At 49.7% G+C, this 17272-nt stretch overlaps 1 long non-coding RNA gene across 1 annotated transcript in view; it reads left to right on the top strand.

Moving 5' to 3' along the window:
* The first annotated feature begins 268 nt into the window (after positions 1–268).
* The window catches only part of LOC140430661 (uncharacterized), an 89763-nt gene continuing 72759 nt past the window's right edge, over positions 269–17272 (top strand). Inside the window, exon 1 of the long non-coding RNA XR_011949493.1 lies at positions 269–347. This is a non-coding gene — a long non-coding RNA (uncharacterized lncRNA). The remainder of the gene's footprint in view (positions 348–17272) is intronic.

Below are 17272 nucleotides of genomic sequence, written 5' to 3'. Positions count from 1 at the left end.
TTATGTACAGGCACGTTTGGAAGCACATGTAGAGTTCAATTCACTGTCAGGTGCATTTTTTGTAATGACTGAGTTGTGAGGCAGTCAGCCAAAAAGTGGACTTCATGCCACTCCCAAATCGCCACAAACATAACCAACATGATAAGTTTACTCCAGAAAAAAGCATCTGCCATGCCTGCATACTTTTGGTTCACCCACAGTTCATTGGCAGGTGATTATTTTTTCTGCAAAAGAATTTTAGCTGCTGTCACTTGAATCACAAGTCTCGCAAAATATAAAATAAGTTTGTTTTTGTCTTTAGCACCGCTGTTAGGTTGTGTTTGAAGAAGTACGTGCTGGAATAGCAGGTATGCACTCCCTATGATATTCAACCCCTTAAAATGAATCGGTAGAAAATTGTGGGCAGCACATGCCCAGTTTTTCCATATGCACTCCTGGCGTTTGCTGTTTGACGATAGGAGCACCGCGGACGCAATTATTCTCTTTACTAGCTTGGAACACTGAAAGGCTTTTGGAGACCGCCTGGAATCTTTTAAAATTGTATTTTTATATTTCAAAAAGTTTACTTGGTGTCATAGAATCCTAACAGTGCCGAAGGAAGCCATTTGGCCCATCGATTCGACACCGACCCTCTGATAGATCACCCTAACTAGGCCCACAACCTACCCTATCCCTGTAACCCCAGAACCCCACCTAACCTTTGGACACTATGGGCAATTTATCATGGCCAATCTACCTAATCAGCACATCTTTGGACTGTGGGAGGAAACCGGAGCACCCGGAGGAAACCCACGCAGACACGGGGAGAATGTCCAACCTCCACACAGACAGTCATCCGGGGCCGGAATTGAACCTCGGTCCCTGGCGCTGTGAAGCAGCAGTGTTAACCACTGTGCCACCGTGCCAACCCACCGTGTCAGTTGGTTGAACGGTGTCATCAGTGCTGTGAGGCTGTCATTACATGACCATGGTTAATGAAAAGTATATTGTTACGAGCGATGTAAAAAATATCAATATAATTCAAGAAGCATGGTCCTGGTCTGGGTCCCTGATGTGTTGAAACTATGAGACCAATCGTACTCAGTAATCATACCTCTGGGGCATTAGACCAGGTATCCACCAGTCTAAAACTGCATCTTAATCATATACAGGCAGTTCAGAGGGCACCCCTGACAAATCTGGATGAAATGTTGTTCTCCACTAACATTAAAATATAGCTTCAGTAAGGGTGGCATGGTGGCGCAGTGGTTAACACTGCTGCCTCGCGGCGCCGAAGTCCCACTTTCGATCCCGGCCCCCGGGCCACCGTCCGTGTGGCGTTTGCACATTCTCCCCGTGCCTGCATGGGTTTCACTCCCACAACCCAACGATGTGCAGGATAGGTGAATTGGCCACACTAAATTGCCCCTTAATTGGAAAAAAAGAATTAAACTATTTTAAAATAACTTCAGAGAAACAAAGCTATACTCATGGTATTTACAAAGCCAGTAACTGTGTAGAATGAGGAAGGCCGATTAATTCCAAATGGCTGCCTCCTCATCACTTCCTGCCAAAGGCCAGTGGAATTATTGGTTGATTAAAATCTTAACAAGGACAATTGTTGGACCACATGCACCTAAAATACAAAAGGGTTTCCTCCTGTGGCCTAGGGGTATAGGTCACTGAACTGGTAAACCACAAACCTACAGCAATGGTCTCAGAGGTCCCTGGCTTGAATCCCACCAGAGTAGATGGTGTCAATTAAAAAAACGAATCAAAGGAATCATTCTGTGGCCAACATGGAAAAGCTGAAAATTTTCAAATGTCAGTGTCTTTTGGGAGTAAGTACAGTGAGAGAAATATGAGCACCCAAATTATACTGCATCAGAATCCTAGATTTCAAGCATTTCCTGGTCACTCCAAGGTTTGATTTTCCCCATTCCAGAAACTCAGAGATTTTAGAACTAGAATAAGAAAAATCATTGCTCAGATCAAGAGGCAATTATTTTATTTAAATGATGAACACACATATTACCACTGTATGATTACGAACAATATTCAATAGATATGAGGGAACGTACATCCCAGGGATGAAATCGTTATTTATTCACAGTTCTATTTAATCACAGTCCAGCTGTTTCATGCAAATCCATCTCGGCTTCCTTCTGAGGTTCCCAGCATCACGGATCCCAGTCTTCAGCCACTCAGTTCACTCCACTTGAAATGGCTGAAGGCACTGTATGCTGCAAAGACTATGGACTGTGACAACATTCTGGCAATAGTATCGGAAGACTTGTGATCTAGAACCAGCCACAATGACAACACTGACATCTACAAGCAAAGTGGAAAATTGTTCAGGCACACAAAAGGCAGAGCAAACTAAACCTGGCCAATTCTCGCTCCATCTTGATTATCATCAAAGCGCTAGATAGTGTTGTCGACATTTCTATCAAGCGGTACTTACTAAGAGATAATGTGCTCACTGATGCTCAGTTTGGGTTCTGTCTGGGCCAATCATCTCCTGACCTTAACATCAAGGCAGCATTTGACTGAGTATGGTATCAAGCAACCCTAGCAAAACTGGAGTCAATGGGAATCAGAAGGAAAACTCTTCACTGGTTGGAGTCATACCTAGCACAAAGGAAGATGGTTGTGATTCTTGGAGCTCAGTCAGCTTAGTCACGGGACATCACTGCAGGGAAGTGTCCTCGGCCTAACCATCTTCAGCTGCTTAGTCAATAACCTACCTTCCACTATAAGGTCAGAAGTGGGGATATTTGCTGATGATTGCACAATGTTCAGCAACATTTGCAACTCCTCGGTTACTAAAGCAGTCAAGCCCATATGTAGCAAGACCTGGACAATATCCAGGCTTGGGCTGACAAGTGATAAGTAACATCAACACCACACAAGTGCCAGACAATGACCATTTCCAACAATAGAAGATCTAATCATCATCCCTTGACATTCAATATCACTACCATCACTGAATCTTCCACCATCAACATCCCGGGGATTACATTGACCAGAAACTATACTAAACCAGTCATATAGTACTGTGGCTACAGAGCATGGCAGAGACTGGGAATTCTGCAGTGAGTAATTCAAGTCCTGTCTCCTCAAAGCCTGCTAACATCGACAGAGAATAAGTCAGGAGTGTGTTAGAATATCCTCCACTTGCCTCAATGAGTGCAGCTCTAACAACACTCAAGAAGGTCGGCACCATCTAGGACTGTCCCTTACTGGTTGGGGACCCACATTGCTTCTGTTGGGGAGAAGCCCAACATGATTAAGCGGCATTGTGGTCAGCATCTGGCCTTCCAAGGGGTTTAGGAACATGGGGGCAGAAATCATGTCTCCTCACCACCCCACCAAGAGCCGCTGGCTAGAGAATGACAACTCTCCAGAGCGGGCAGCGCCACTTGGAGTTGTGGATGCTGCCAGTAATGATCCCAGGCCTAGTCTGAGGATCGCCGTTGGATCCCACAACACAGCTCAATGAGCAGGATTGGAGTCGGGCAGGGCATCGAATCAAGGGCAGGAGGGTGACTTTCAGCAGCCTCCGTTCTCAATGCAGAGTCTCTCAATTAAGCACTGTGCCTGACATTGAAGGACGACAACCACCTCCCTGCCACGCCACAGGAAACCCGCCAGAGGCAGGGGAGAACTATGTGATTGCCATTAAATCCTGAGCAACCACTGAATTCCATTGGGCTCAGGCATAATTGATGGCAAGTGGCTCATTAGTGAGTCTAAATTGCATCCTGCCACTTCCAACCCCAATTTAAATAGGGCAGTTTTCCCAACTCCAGGAATCTCAAGTGGGTACAGCTGTCCAACTCTCCTCGCCCTCCCCCTGCCATCACATCTACCCCGGTGGGCTTAATTAAATTCCGCATTGTACCTCTTATCTTCATACAATATACACATTACCTCTTGAGCAAGTTTTTGATCACCCACTTTAATACGTGACTCTGAAACATCGTTTAATAATTGCTCCAGTGTGCCTTGGGGACGTTTTGCTATGGCAAAAAATTCCATTAAGAAAATCAAGCTATTGTTCTTGCACATGTCAAGTAAGTAAATTAAAATTAAATGTAAATTTTATGGCATGCTAAATTAATGGGTATATTATGAAGTGATCACTGTTTACCCTGCTCAGTATTATATGTTCTCAACTGACAATCTCCTTGAGTAAGAACATAAATTTTAGATAATACATGGCACTGCACAAAAATACTTCTAATCCACGACTGTAGTTCACCTTCAGTGAATGCTTTCCCCCCTTCAATGTTTCATGTCCCACCCACTAGAGCGGTCAATGCTCATTCGTTTTTGGACTGTGAAAGCATAAACTTAGCCAAATGAGGAATAAGAAAGAATGATATATACACATCATAGAACAACCATACTAAAATCTAATTTTAAAAAAACATTAATTTCAATCTTTACCAGAAATGGTAAGTTGATACAATTTCCTGTTACATATTTTGTTTTCTGTTTGAAAGCCTGACCATGGTATTAAGACTCATTGTTCAAGTCACAACAATGGATAAAAGTAATGCAATATGAAACAAATGGTTATTAGGTTACACCAGAATTGGGTTTTAAAATATCTATACATTTTCGGAGGGAGGTTTTGTGGTGCAATGGTAGCATCCCTGCCTCTGGGGTCAGAAGCTTCAGTTTCTCGGCCCATTTCAGGATTTGATAGCTGTGAAAGGTGCATTAATAATGTGGCCAACATTGATTATCAGCCTATAAATCTTTCTGGTATGTCATGATATCCATATTAACATATCATGATGCAATCACACACACACTGATGGACAGGTAGATGGACCAACCAACACACACACAACATCACAGCCAATCACCAGTGAGAGCACACGCACTATAAAACAGGGAACACCACAGTTCCCGCTCATTCTACCAGGAGATAGCTCAGAGCACAGAGCTCACAGCGTGTCACTCAGACATACACCATGTGCTGAGTGCCTCTCTAAGATAGTGCTAGGGCTGGGTCCACAGGTTAGCTGGTGAAGTACGAACCACAGCCAGAAGTTAATAGTTATTATTGTACAGAATAATAAAACAGAGTTGGACCATCTACAACCGTGTTGGTTTGTTTGTGTATCAGAACACCCAACACGACATGGTACACCTGATGACGAGCAGGAGAGTTTCCTGGCCAGCTATGCTGCAGAAGGCAACAGCTAACCACTGCAGTAATTTGCTAAGCATAATCGAGGCCAATCCAATGGTCGCCAATGCCCTCCTGAAGGAGGAGAAGGATACATTTAAGGAGGAAAGGTAGAGTTAGATTTCATGGCTTGCAGATTCTAATAAAAGAGAGTTTTGAATAGGAGATCGGACAGGGAGTGTTCTGGAAAATGGTTTTATACCCAGTTAAGAGTTGCGAGGAAATAAATTCAACTACAAAGAAATTAAATATCTTGGAGATAAGCTTGAGAAAGGTTTATAAATGGAAATAATTAAGCTGCAATGTCAACAGATGAAAAATGACTAAGGATTGTCAAAGTTAAGAAAGAGGTGGCAACAGCTGTTTGGATTAGTGATTCACAAGAAATAGTCTCTTTAAAGAAATCAGAGCAACAAGAAATTATATTTTCCATTTGTTCTTTCATGCCCTTTGATGGTATGAAATTGCAAAATTCAACCATGGCATTAAGACAAGAATAAAGGCACTGATAGAATTTCAGCTGAAACCGCCAAGGGTTCATTGAGGAACAGAGGAGTTCATTGATCAGGAAGACAAAACCGTGGAGAATCCAAGAGTTGATGGAAGAAGAATTAGTGGAGAGAGAGCGTAATCTCGGAGGAAACAAAACAGTTACGAATATAACTTCAATAAATGACAACTTGTTTAGAAGTGTAGAAGCCAGAACCCATCAAAGGTTTTGGAGATGTCAAAATTGAAGGTAAATGAAAAACTACATTGTTCAAGTGTACAATTCCAAAGGTCAGTGTAACAAAAGCACGATTGTCACTGAAAGAATGCCATTGTAGTCATAGACGATTTTTGAACAAACATTACTTTCATTTAATAAGTAAAAATATGATAGGATTTGGGAGGACAATGTACATAATCTTCCTTTAGAAAGGAATAGCAAAAGAAATTTACAAAATAATAGCGCAGAATGCTAGAAGGTTTAGCACATCAGGCTCAAAAGTATTATTGGACTTCTAAAGTATGGACGGTCTGGCAAAAATGGGGAGGGCGAAGCTTGGATGGCTGAACAGGACAAAGCAGTAGAGAAGAGTTGCAGAAGTTAACACAATCCTCTTTGGATCAGTGAAGATGAAGAGGTGACCTAATAGAGGTTTAAAATTTTGAAAGGTTTTGGTGAAGATGAACTATCTACACTATCCCCTCGGGCCAAGTGGGCCAATACCCAGAAGTCATAGATTTAAAACCATTGGCCTAGTTGGATCAGTGGTCCACACTAAGGCTCTGGAGAGGAGATGAGGATAATTTCCCACTCGCGTGTTGGTATCTGGAACACTTTGCCTGAAAAGGTGGTGGAAGCTGACTCCATGAATAATTTTAAAAAGGGGATAGGACAGGTATTGGAGAATGAATAATTTATAAAGGTTGGTTGCTAAAAAGCAGGGGTGTGGCACCAGTGCTCCATCAACGAAGCAGTGCAGACATGATGGAATGATCACAGCCTCCTTCTGTGATGCAAGTTTCTATGATTCTTTTTCATGATTTGTCAAGAGCCTTAAGATTAGAGTTGGGAGTAAAAAGCTAGTTCAAATCAGTTTCTGTTCAAATTGCTATTTCTCCTAAACCATCAGGGTAATACCATACAAACATACAAATTAGGAGCAGGAGTAGGCCACTCGGCCTCTTGTTTCTGGTCTGTCATTCAAGTAGATCGTGGCTGATCTGATTGTAACCTCAACGCACATTCCTGCCGACCCTCCATAACCTTTCAGCTCATTGTTAATGAAAGCCTTAAAAATATTCAAAGACTCTGCTTCCACTGCCAGTTCCAGAGATTTTCAGCTCTCCAAGAAAAAAATCTCCTCATCTCTGAATTAAATGGGTGACCTCTTATTTTTAAACAGTGATCCCTAGTTCGAGATCTTCCCACAAAACGAAACATCTTCTCCACCCTATCAATACCCCTCAAGGTCTTAACGATTTCAGTCAAGTTACCTCTTAAGAGTCACTGAGTCATACAGCACAGAAAAGGCCCTTTGGCCCCTGAAAAATGAATGAAATGAAAATTGCTTATTGTCACAAGTAGGCTTCAATGAAGTTACTGTGAAAAGCCCCTAGTCGCCACATTCCGGCGCCTATTCAGGGAGGCTGGTACGGGAATCGAACCGTGCTGCTGGCCTGCTTGGTCTGCTTTAAAAGCCAGTGATTTAGCCCATCGAGTCTTCTCCAGTCAAAAAGAACCACCTAACTATTCTCATCTCATTTCCCAGCACTTGGCCCATAGCCAAGCTTCTAAGTTCCATTGGATACAAACCTAACCTCTCCAACCTTTCCTCATAAGACAACCCACCCATTCCTGGTATTAGTATAATAAACCGTATCTGAACTGCTTCCAACGCATTTACATCTTTCCTGAATTAAGATTTAGATTTATTGTCATATGTACCGAGATACAGTGAAAAGTATTGTGCTGCGTACAGTCCAGGCACATTGCTCCATGTATGAAAAAACATGGGACATACAATAGATACATAATGTAAATACATAGTCATAGACATTGGGTGAAGAATATGGAATATAGTACTACAACTGTAGTGAAGATGCGTAGAGAGATCAGTTCAGTCCATAAGAGAGTCATTCAGGAGTCTGGTAACAGCGGGGAAGAAGCTGTTTTTGAACCTGTTAGTGCATGTTCTCAAATTATTGTATCTTCTGCCTGATGGCGGAAGACCAATACTGCAAACAGTACTCCAGATGTGATCTCACCAATGCCCTGTGCAACTGAAGCATAACCTTCCTACTTTTGTCAATCAATTTTCCTCACAATAAGGGAAAGAGTATTCAGAAAATTTGCAGGAGTTACAGGAGAAAGCTCAGTCAGACCACGAGAAAGAATGGCCGCGATTCTCCGCTCCGGCGACAGAGTGCGGGTGCCGGCGAGAAAACGGGCACGTTTTACCTCGCCGCCGGTGACCGTTCCGAGACGGCATTCTCCGGCCTACAAGGGGGTTAGCAGGGGTGTGGCGCGAAGCGCGGGGGCGTGGTTTCGGAGACCCGACGTCACGTAAACGGCGCGGAGCCGCGGCGCACAACAGGTGACGCGAGCGCACAAGCCGCCGACGGGGAACCATGGCACCACACCGAGCAGCGCCCAGGTTCACACACCGTGACCTGGTGACGCTGCTGGACGCCTTTGAGGAGAGGAGGGTGCGTCTGTACCCCGAACTGGGCCGGTGGGTGCCAGTCGACGTGGCTCGGCGTCTGTGGAGGGAGGTGGGTGTGGTTGTGAGTGCCACCGCGGTGACACCCATGACTGGCGAGCAGTGCCGCAAAAAGCTTCATGACCTACTGAGGGCAGCCAGGGTGAGTACCCAACAGTGTGCCCATGGCACCAATCCCCCTACTCCCCACATGTGTGACACCCACCCCCTCCCCAGGGGGATGATACAACCACAGCCATGAGGCACATGGCTGCAGCCATCCATACAAGCCGTGATGGCTGTGTGCCCTGTGCACCCATGCCAACATAGTCCCAACTGCATGCAGTGGACCGCCTAACAATGCTGTTATTCCCCCCCCCCCCCCCCCCCACCGAACTGGAGGGGGTGAACCTGACCTGCGCCAGCTCACCATGCACGGGCAGAGGGCACTGGACATAGCTGGTGCAGCCGATGACCGGGAGATTGCCCATGCCGAGGTCAGGGGCGCGCCACTAAGTGAGATCCCTCCCCTGCCTGGCCCCCTTCCCCACAGCCCTCTCCCTCAGCCTTTTCGCCTCAGCCCTTACCCCTCAGCCCCCTCCCCCCAGCCCTCCTCCTCCTCAACTCTTTCCCATCAGCCCTTTCCCCTCAGCCCTCTCCCCTCAGCCCTTACCCCTCAGTCCCCTCCCCCCAGCCCTCCCCCTCAACCCTTTCCCATCAGCCTTTTCCCCTCAGCCCTTTCACCTCAGCCCTTACCCCTCAGCCCTTTCCCCTCAGCCCTCCCCCTCAACCCTTTCCCATCAGCCTTTTCCCCTCGGCCCTTTCCCCTCAGCACCCTCCCTCAGCCCTCTCCCCTCAGCCCTCTCCCCTCAGCCCTCTCCCCCCAGCCCTCTCCCCTCAGCACTCTCCCCTCAGCCCTCTCCCCTCAGCACTCTCCCCTCAGCCCTCTCCCCTCAGCCCTCTCCCCTCAGCCCTCTCCCCCCAGCCCTCTCCCCCCAGCCCTCTCCCCTCAGCCCTCTCCCCTCAGCCCTCTCCCCTCAGCCCTCTCCCCTCAGCCCTCTCCCCTCAGCCCTCTCCCCCCAGCCCTCTCCCCCCAGCCCTCTCCCCCCAGCCCTCTCCCCCCAGCCCTCTCCCCCCAGCCCTCTCCCCTCAGCCCTCTCCCCTCAGCCCTCTCCCCTCAGCCCTCTCCCCTCAGCCCTCTCCCCTCAGCCCTCTCCCCTCAGCACTCTCCCCTCAGCACTCTCCCCTCAGCCCTCTCCCCTCAGCACTCTCCCCTCAGCCCTCTCCCCCCAGCCCTTTCCCCTCAGCCCTCTCCCCTCTCCCCTCAGCACTCTCCCCTCAGCCCTCTCCCCTCAGCACTCTCCCCTCAGCCCTCTCCCCCCAGCCCTTTCCCCTCAGCCCTCTCCCCTCTCCCCTCAGCCCTCTCCCCTCAGCCCATTCCCCTCAGCCCTCTCCCCTCAGCCCTCTCCCCTCAGCACCCTCCCCTCAGCCCTCTCCCCTCAGCCCTCTCCCCTCAGCCCTCTCCCCTCAGCCCTCTCCCCTCAGCCCTCTCCCCTCAGCCCTCTCCCCTCAGCCCTCTCCCCTCAGCCCTCTCCCCTCAGCCCTCTCCCCCCAGCCCTTTCCCCTCAGCTCTCCCCTCTCAGCCCTTTCCCCTCAGCCCTCTCCCCTCAGCCCTCTCCCCTCAGCCCTCTCCCCTCAGCCCTCTCCCCCCAGCCCTTTCCCCTCAGCCCTCTCCCCTCTCCCCTCAGCCCTCTCCCCTCAGCCCTCTCCCCTCAGCCCTCTCCCCCCAGCCCTTTCCCCTCAGCCCTCTCCCCTCTCCCCTCAGCCCTCTCCCCTCAGCCCTCTCCCCTCAGCCCTTTTCCCTCAGCCCTTTCTCCTAATGTGGCAGGGGGATAGGAACCAATGCAGGAAGTCGGAAGGTAGTAAAACAGGTTTAGAAACAAAAGGCAGTAAGGGGGAAAATGTAAGGCAGAGAAGCCATAGTCAAAAATCAAAAAGGGCACCAGTACAAGGTACAGTGACTGAGGGGAGCTCAGTGAATAGGCCCAGTAATACATAAAAGAATAAAACGGGAAGTAAAAACATAAATGGTAAGCTACGCGGCAGGTTGTTACAGGAAGATATGGGCTCAACGACAAGAAAAATTAGGAGAAAAGTTAAGAGAAAATATAACTCAGGAGAGGTTATTGATCGAGGTGTTAAGATTCAAAACAGAGGTTTAAAAGCCAACATAAGTGTACTTTACCTGAATGCTCGTGGTATTTGGAATAAGGTAAATGAGTTGATGGCGCAAATCATTGAGAATGACTATGATTTAGTGGCCATTACTGAAACATAGTTAAAGGATGGTCACGAGTGGGAGTTAAATATCCAAGGGTATCAAACTATTCGGAAGGACAGAGTGGATGGTAAGGGAGGTGGTGTAGCTCTCTTATTTAAGGATGATATCCGGGCAATAGTAAGGGATGACATCGGTGCTATGGAGGATAAGATTGAATCCATTTGGTGGAAATCAGGAGTAAGGCGAAAAAGTCACTGATAGGAGTAGTCTATAGGCCACCAAATAGTAACATTATGGTGGGGCAGGCAATAAACAAAGAAATAAATGATGCATGTAGAAATGGTACAGCAGTTATCATAGGGGATTTGGATCTACATGTCGATTGGTTTAACCAGGTCGGTCAAGGCAGCCTTGAGGAGGAGTTTATAGAATGTATCCGCGATAGTTTCCTAGAACAGTATGTAATGGAACCTACGAGGGAACAAGCGGTCCTAGATCTGGCCCTGTATAATGAGACAGGATTGATTAATGATCTCATAGTTAGGGATCCTCTCAGAAGGAGCAATCACAATATGGTGGAATTTAAAATACAGATGGAGGGTGAGAAGATAAAATCAGACACTAGTGTTTCGTGCTTAAACAAAGGAGATTACAATGGGATGAGAGAAGAGCTAGCTAAGGTAGACTGGGAGCAAAGACTTTATGGCGAAACAGTTGAGGAACAGTGGAGAACCTTCCAAGCAATTTTTCACAGTGCTCAGCAAAGGTTTATACCAACAAAAAGGAAGGACGGCAGAAAGAGGGAAAATCGACCGTGGCTATCTAAGGAAATAAGGGAGAGTATCAAATTGAAGGAAAAAGCATACAAAGTAGCAAAGTTTAGTGGGAGACTATAGGACTGGGAAATCTTTAGGGGGCAACAGAAAGCTACTAAAAAAGCTATAAAGAAGAGTAAGTTAGATTATGAGAGTAAACTTGCTCAGAATATAAAAACAGATCATAAAAGTTTCTACAAATATATAAAACAAAAAAGAGTGTCTAAGGTAAATATTGGTCCTTTGGAGGATGAGAAGGGAGATTTAATAATGGGAGATGAGGAAATGGCTGAGGAACTGAACAGGTTTTTTGGGTCGGTCTTCACAGTGGAAGACATGAATAACATGCCAGTGACTGATAGAAATGAGGCTATGACAGGTGAGGACCTTGAGAGGATTGTTATCACTAAGGAGGTAGTGATGGTGTAGCCAGTTAAAATGGCTAACTCCCGATTTAGAATGGCTAACGCCCGATTTAAAATGGCGAATGGCAAAGGCTGATGGGAAAGTCAGCCAACAGGACACAAACAAGCAGCTGCGGGTTGAGTGTGTATTTACCTCTGGAAAGGCCAGACAAGATCGATACCGGCAACCATCACCATAACAAAACACCAGCCATCTGCATATTAATGAGCAATCCCCGGGAACAATGAGCAACATTTAGATACATAAAGCAAAACCAGACTCTTCGGCGCCAGCAGAAGCCTACACAATGGGAGGTGAACGACCACCTCAAAGACCGCCCATCGATCAAGGAATCGCTCCAACATTGGAGAAAATCGAACCAAGTGATTGGAACCAGGTACAGGGCTTGTCCCGAAAGGCGGGAAGCCCCTGGGGACTATAAGAATAGAGTCCAAGTTCAAATCGTTCTTCTTGACCGGGTCACTCAGCAACGCGAACCAACCCTTGACAGTGACCGGTCCAGCCGTCGCTGAAATCGAGTAAGTCTGACTTCAACGCTCGCTATGAGATAGGCGCTCCTAGCTACCAATCTGTACCAACTTCGAATCCCGCAGGCTCAGAACCCGAACGAAAAGCCATTTGTTTCCCTGACCTGGTGGGCCAGTTCCAAGTTAAGTATTGGCCTGTTAGTCATAGAAGTAGCTTAGACGTAGAATTTATACATGAGTAGTGATTGTTGTGTATAATAAATGTGCTTTGATTTAAATTTTACTAAGCGGTGTATTGGATTATTGATCATTACTTGGACTTGAACCACGTGGCGGTATCATAAAGATACCTGGCGACTCAAGAGCAAAGGTGACAAAACAGAGCAATTAAACTAAGGCAAAAGTTAGCAACAATGGGCAAGCTAATGGGGCTAAAGGTAGACAAGATTCCTGGCCCTGAATGCATCCCAGAGTGCTAAAAGAGATGGCTCGGGAAATTGCAAATGCACTAGTGATAATTTACCAAAATTCACTAGGCTCTGGGGTGGTCCCGGCGGATTGGAAATTAGCAAACTTGACACCGCTGTTTAAAAAAGGAGATTGGCAGAAAGCGGGTAATTATAGGCCAGTGAGCTTAACTTCGGTAGTAGGGAAGATGCTGGAATCTATCATCAAGGAAGAAATAGTGAGACATCTGGAAGGAAATTGTCCCATTGGGCCGACGCAGCATGGGTTCATAAAGGGCAGGTCGTGCCTAACTAATTTAGTGGAATTTTTTGAGGACATTACCAGAGCGGTAGATAACGGGGAGCCAATGGATGTGGTATATCTGGATTTCCAGAAAGCCTATGACAAGGTGCCACACAAAAGGTTGCTGCATAAGATAAAGATGCATGGCATTAAGGGTAAAGTAGCAGCATGGATAGAGGATTGGTTAATCAATAGAAAGCAAAGAGTGGGGATTAATGGGTGTTTCTCTGGTTGGCAATCAGTAGCTAGTGGTGTCCCCCAGGGATCAGTGTTGGGCCCACAATTGTTCACAATTTACATAGATGATTTGGAGTTGGGGACCAAGGGCAATGTGTCCAAGTTTGCAGATGACACAAAGATGAGCGGTAAAGCAAAATGTGCAGAGGATACCGGAAGTCTGCAGAGGGATTTGGATAGGTTAAGTGAATGGGCTAGAGTCTGGCAGATGGAATACAATGTTGACAAATGTGAGGTTATTCATTTTGGTAGGAATAACAGCAAAAGGGATTATTATTTAAATGATAAAATATTAAAACATGCTGCTGTTCAGAGAGACCGAGGTGTGCTCGTGCATGAGTCACAAAAAGTTGGTTTACAGGTGCAACAGGTAATTAAGAAGGCAAATGGAATTTTGTCCTTCATTGCTAGAGGGATGGAGTTTAAGACTAAGGAGGTTATGCTGCAATTGTATAAGGTGTTAGTGAGGCCACACCTGGAGTATTGTGTTCAGTTTTGGTCTCCTTACCTGAGAAAAGAGGTACTGGCGCTGGAGGGTGTGCAGAGGAGATTCACTAGGTTAATCCCAGAGCTGAAGGAGTTGGATTACAAGGAGAGTTGAGTAGACTGGGACTGTACTCGTTGGAATTTAGAAGGATGAGGGGGGTCTTGTAGAAACATATAAAATTATGAAGGGAATAGATAGGATAGATGCGGGCAGGTTGTTTCCACTGGCTGGTGAAAGCAGAACTAGGGGGCATAGCATCAAAATAAGGGGAAGTAGATATAGGACTGAGTTTAGGAGGAACTTCTTCACCCAAAGGGTTGTGAATCTATGGAATTCCTTGCCCAGTGAAGCAGTTGAGGCTCCTTCATTAAATGTTTTTAAGATAAAGATAGATAGTTTTTTGAAGAATAAAGGGATCAAGGGTTATGGTGTTCGGGCCGGAAAGTGGAGCTGAGTCCACAAAAGATCAGCCATGATCTCATTGAATGGTGGAGCAGGCTCGAGGGGCCATATGGCCTACTCCTGCTCCTAGTTCTTCTGTTCTTTCCCCTCCGCCCTTTCCCCTCAGCCCTTTCCCCTCAGCCCTTTCCCCTCACCCCGTACCCCGACCCAGACCCCCCTGCACCTGCCTAATCATGATGGTGTGTTGTGTGTTGCAGGGCCACGCGGTGACCGACCCGGAGCACCCGGCGGACACCGCCCGCATCCAGCACCTGGACAGCCAGCCGACGCGGACCAACCGGGTGCACCTGGCAGACACCGCCCGCATCCAGCACCTGGACAGCCAGCCGACGCGGACCAACCGGGTGCACCTGGCAGACACCGCCCGCATCCAGCACCTGGACAGCCAGCCGACGCGGACCAACCGGGTGCACCTGGCAGACACCACCCGCATCCAGCACCTGGACAGCCAGCCGACGCGGACCAACCGGGTGCACCTGGCAGACACCGCCCGCATCCAGCACCTGGACAGCCAGCCGACGCGGACCAACCGGGTGCACCTGGCAGACACCGCCCGCATCCAGCACCTGGACAGCCAGCCGACGCGGACCAACCGGGTGCACCTGGCAGACACCACCCGCATCCAGCACCTGGACAGCCAGCCGACGCGGACCAACCGGGCGCACCTGGCAGACACCACCCGCATCCAGCACCTGGACAGCCAGCCGACGCGGACCAACCGGGCGCACCTGGCAGACACTGCGCCCGGCCAGCGCCTGGGCGACCAGCCCACAGGGTCTCTAGCAGCGACGGGGAGGGCAGCTCCAAAAACAGCCCCCCGGCCCAATCCAGTGACGACACGACGACACAGGACACCAGCACACAGGGGACAGACGGACACGACATGACCACACAGGACACCAGCACACAGGGGACAGACGGACACGACATGACCACACAGGACACCAGCACACAGGGGACCGACAGACATGAAAGGACACAACACGACCAACACGGAGGGGATGGACAGACAGGACACGGCACCCCAGGGGACCCTGACCACAGGTCCGATGAAGACACTGAGGTTGCATCACAGCTATCTCCTCCACCCCCCGCCATCGCAGGTTGGCCATGTTAGTGGTGAGGCTTCTGGGATACTAACTGATGCACACCACACAGCCGCTCCGGTACAGCAGGTGGAGGTAGGAGCAGCCGAGGGGCCGGCCGGTGGGAGGGAAGTCCAGCCTCGGCAAACACCTGTCGCCCGGACGGGTCCCGAGTCCCTGGACTTCCCCCACCCACCCATAGACCCGATGCAGTCGGGGATTCAGGGGCGTGAGAAGGTGAGGGGCGGCTTCCAGCACCTGCAGATGCAAGTGCAGGAGTGCATCCGCGTCCAGGAGCAGGAAATGGTGCCGGTCATGAGTGCTACACAGGCCAACACCGCGCGGGTGGCGTCCATGGTGGAGACAATGGTGGTGACGATGTCTGGCATGGGTCTGAGCCTGCAAGGCCTGGGTCTATCTGGGCACGCGGACTCCGCGGCCCGGGACAGGGCTGCCGTCGCACAGGAAGCCATGGGCCAGAGCCAGCTGAACATCGCAGAGGCGCTCAACAACCTGGTCCAGTTCCAGCAGGTCACGGCCCAGTCCCAGCAGGCCACGGCCCAGTCTCAGCAAGCCATGGCCCAGTCTCTGCAGGTCACGGCCCAGTCCCAGCAGGCCACGGTCCAGTCCCAGCAGGCCATGATCCATTCTCTGCAGGCCATGGCCCAGTCTAAGCAGGCCCTGGCCTAGTCTCGGCAGGCCATCGCTGACAGCATCAGCGCCATTAGCCAGGTGATGGACGGCATTGTACAGAGCCAGACACGAATGGTGCACTCCCTGAGCTCCATGGCTGTGAACGCCCAGACCCTGGTCGATACCAGTGCGGGCCTCCAGGACTGACAGCGTCAGATGATGCTGGTGCCACAGGTGCTGGATCCACCCGCACCCCCATCCCATGGAGAGCCCCGGGGGCCATCGGGCACCCCGGGGGGGGAGGAGGTGCTGGGGCTCATCCCAGGTCCCCCTGCAGGGGGGGTCCCGGAACCCCGTGCCACTTCCACCCCCCCCGCCCCCAGCGCCCCTGGTGCACCTGGTGGGCAGCGGGCAGAACAGGGTGGCAGCACGCCATCCCAATAGCCTGAGGTGCGGCCTGGCCCATCCAGGCCGGGCCGCCCCAGGAAGCGGCCGCCGACGGGGACCCCAGTCGCAGGTCAGGAAATCACAGGAGTCCACCTCCAGTTCTGCTGTACCGTCTGGGGGAACACCGAGACATAATCACAGGGCCCGTAAGGCCAGAAAGGTAGACACAGATGAGCGAGTTGACACGGGTTCAGGGCACAGATTAGTTAGATGGGCTCGGGCACATATACAGGCCGTCTGTTATTAAACACATTCCACACCTATGCGAACTGCCTTTGTACTCCGTCCGATACGTGCGGGGCTGTGTGCCAGTGTGTGTGAGGGGTGCTGCGATAGAGGTTGGGCTCCGGTGCATGTGACCTGTGGCCCCCCGCCCCACCCCGCCCCCCTCCCGCCCCCCCCACCGCCCCACAGTTCCCCGACGCCAGCCTGCCCCCGGCCATACGGCAGGGCCATGTGATGCAGTGCCAGGGCTGCGTGCAGAGTCCACCCAGGCGGAGGGTCGTGATGTGGCCATGAGTCAGACATTGTCTGCCTTGTAGCAGACCCGCGTACACCATCGACTGTGCCCCCATCCCGTTGTGCCGCAGGTGGCTGTGCCATGGAGTGGTGGTGTGCATGTGACTGTTGTGGTGGTGTGGGGGTTAGGGGTGGGGGAGGTGAGGGTGTTGTGGTGGTGGTGGGGTTGGGGGTGGGGGAGGTGAGGGTGGTCGTCCGTTGGGGAAGTGCCGACCCGCTGCCTGTGCCCATACCCATCACTACTGCCGCCCACCGTGGTCGCCGAAACGGGCAGCTACCAGCGTCTCCCGTGC

The sequence above is a fragment of the Scyliorhinus torazame genome, chromosome 10 (assembly GCF_047496885.1).
Source record: "Scyliorhinus torazame isolate Kashiwa2021f chromosome 10, sScyTor2.1, whole genome shotgun sequence".
Taxonomy (NCBI): domain Eukaryota; kingdom Metazoa; phylum Chordata; class Chondrichthyes; order Carcharhiniformes; family Scyliorhinidae; genus Scyliorhinus; species Scyliorhinus torazame.
The sequence above is the reverse complement of the archived record's forward strand: the minus strand, read 5'-3'. Positions and strand labels throughout refer to the sequence as shown.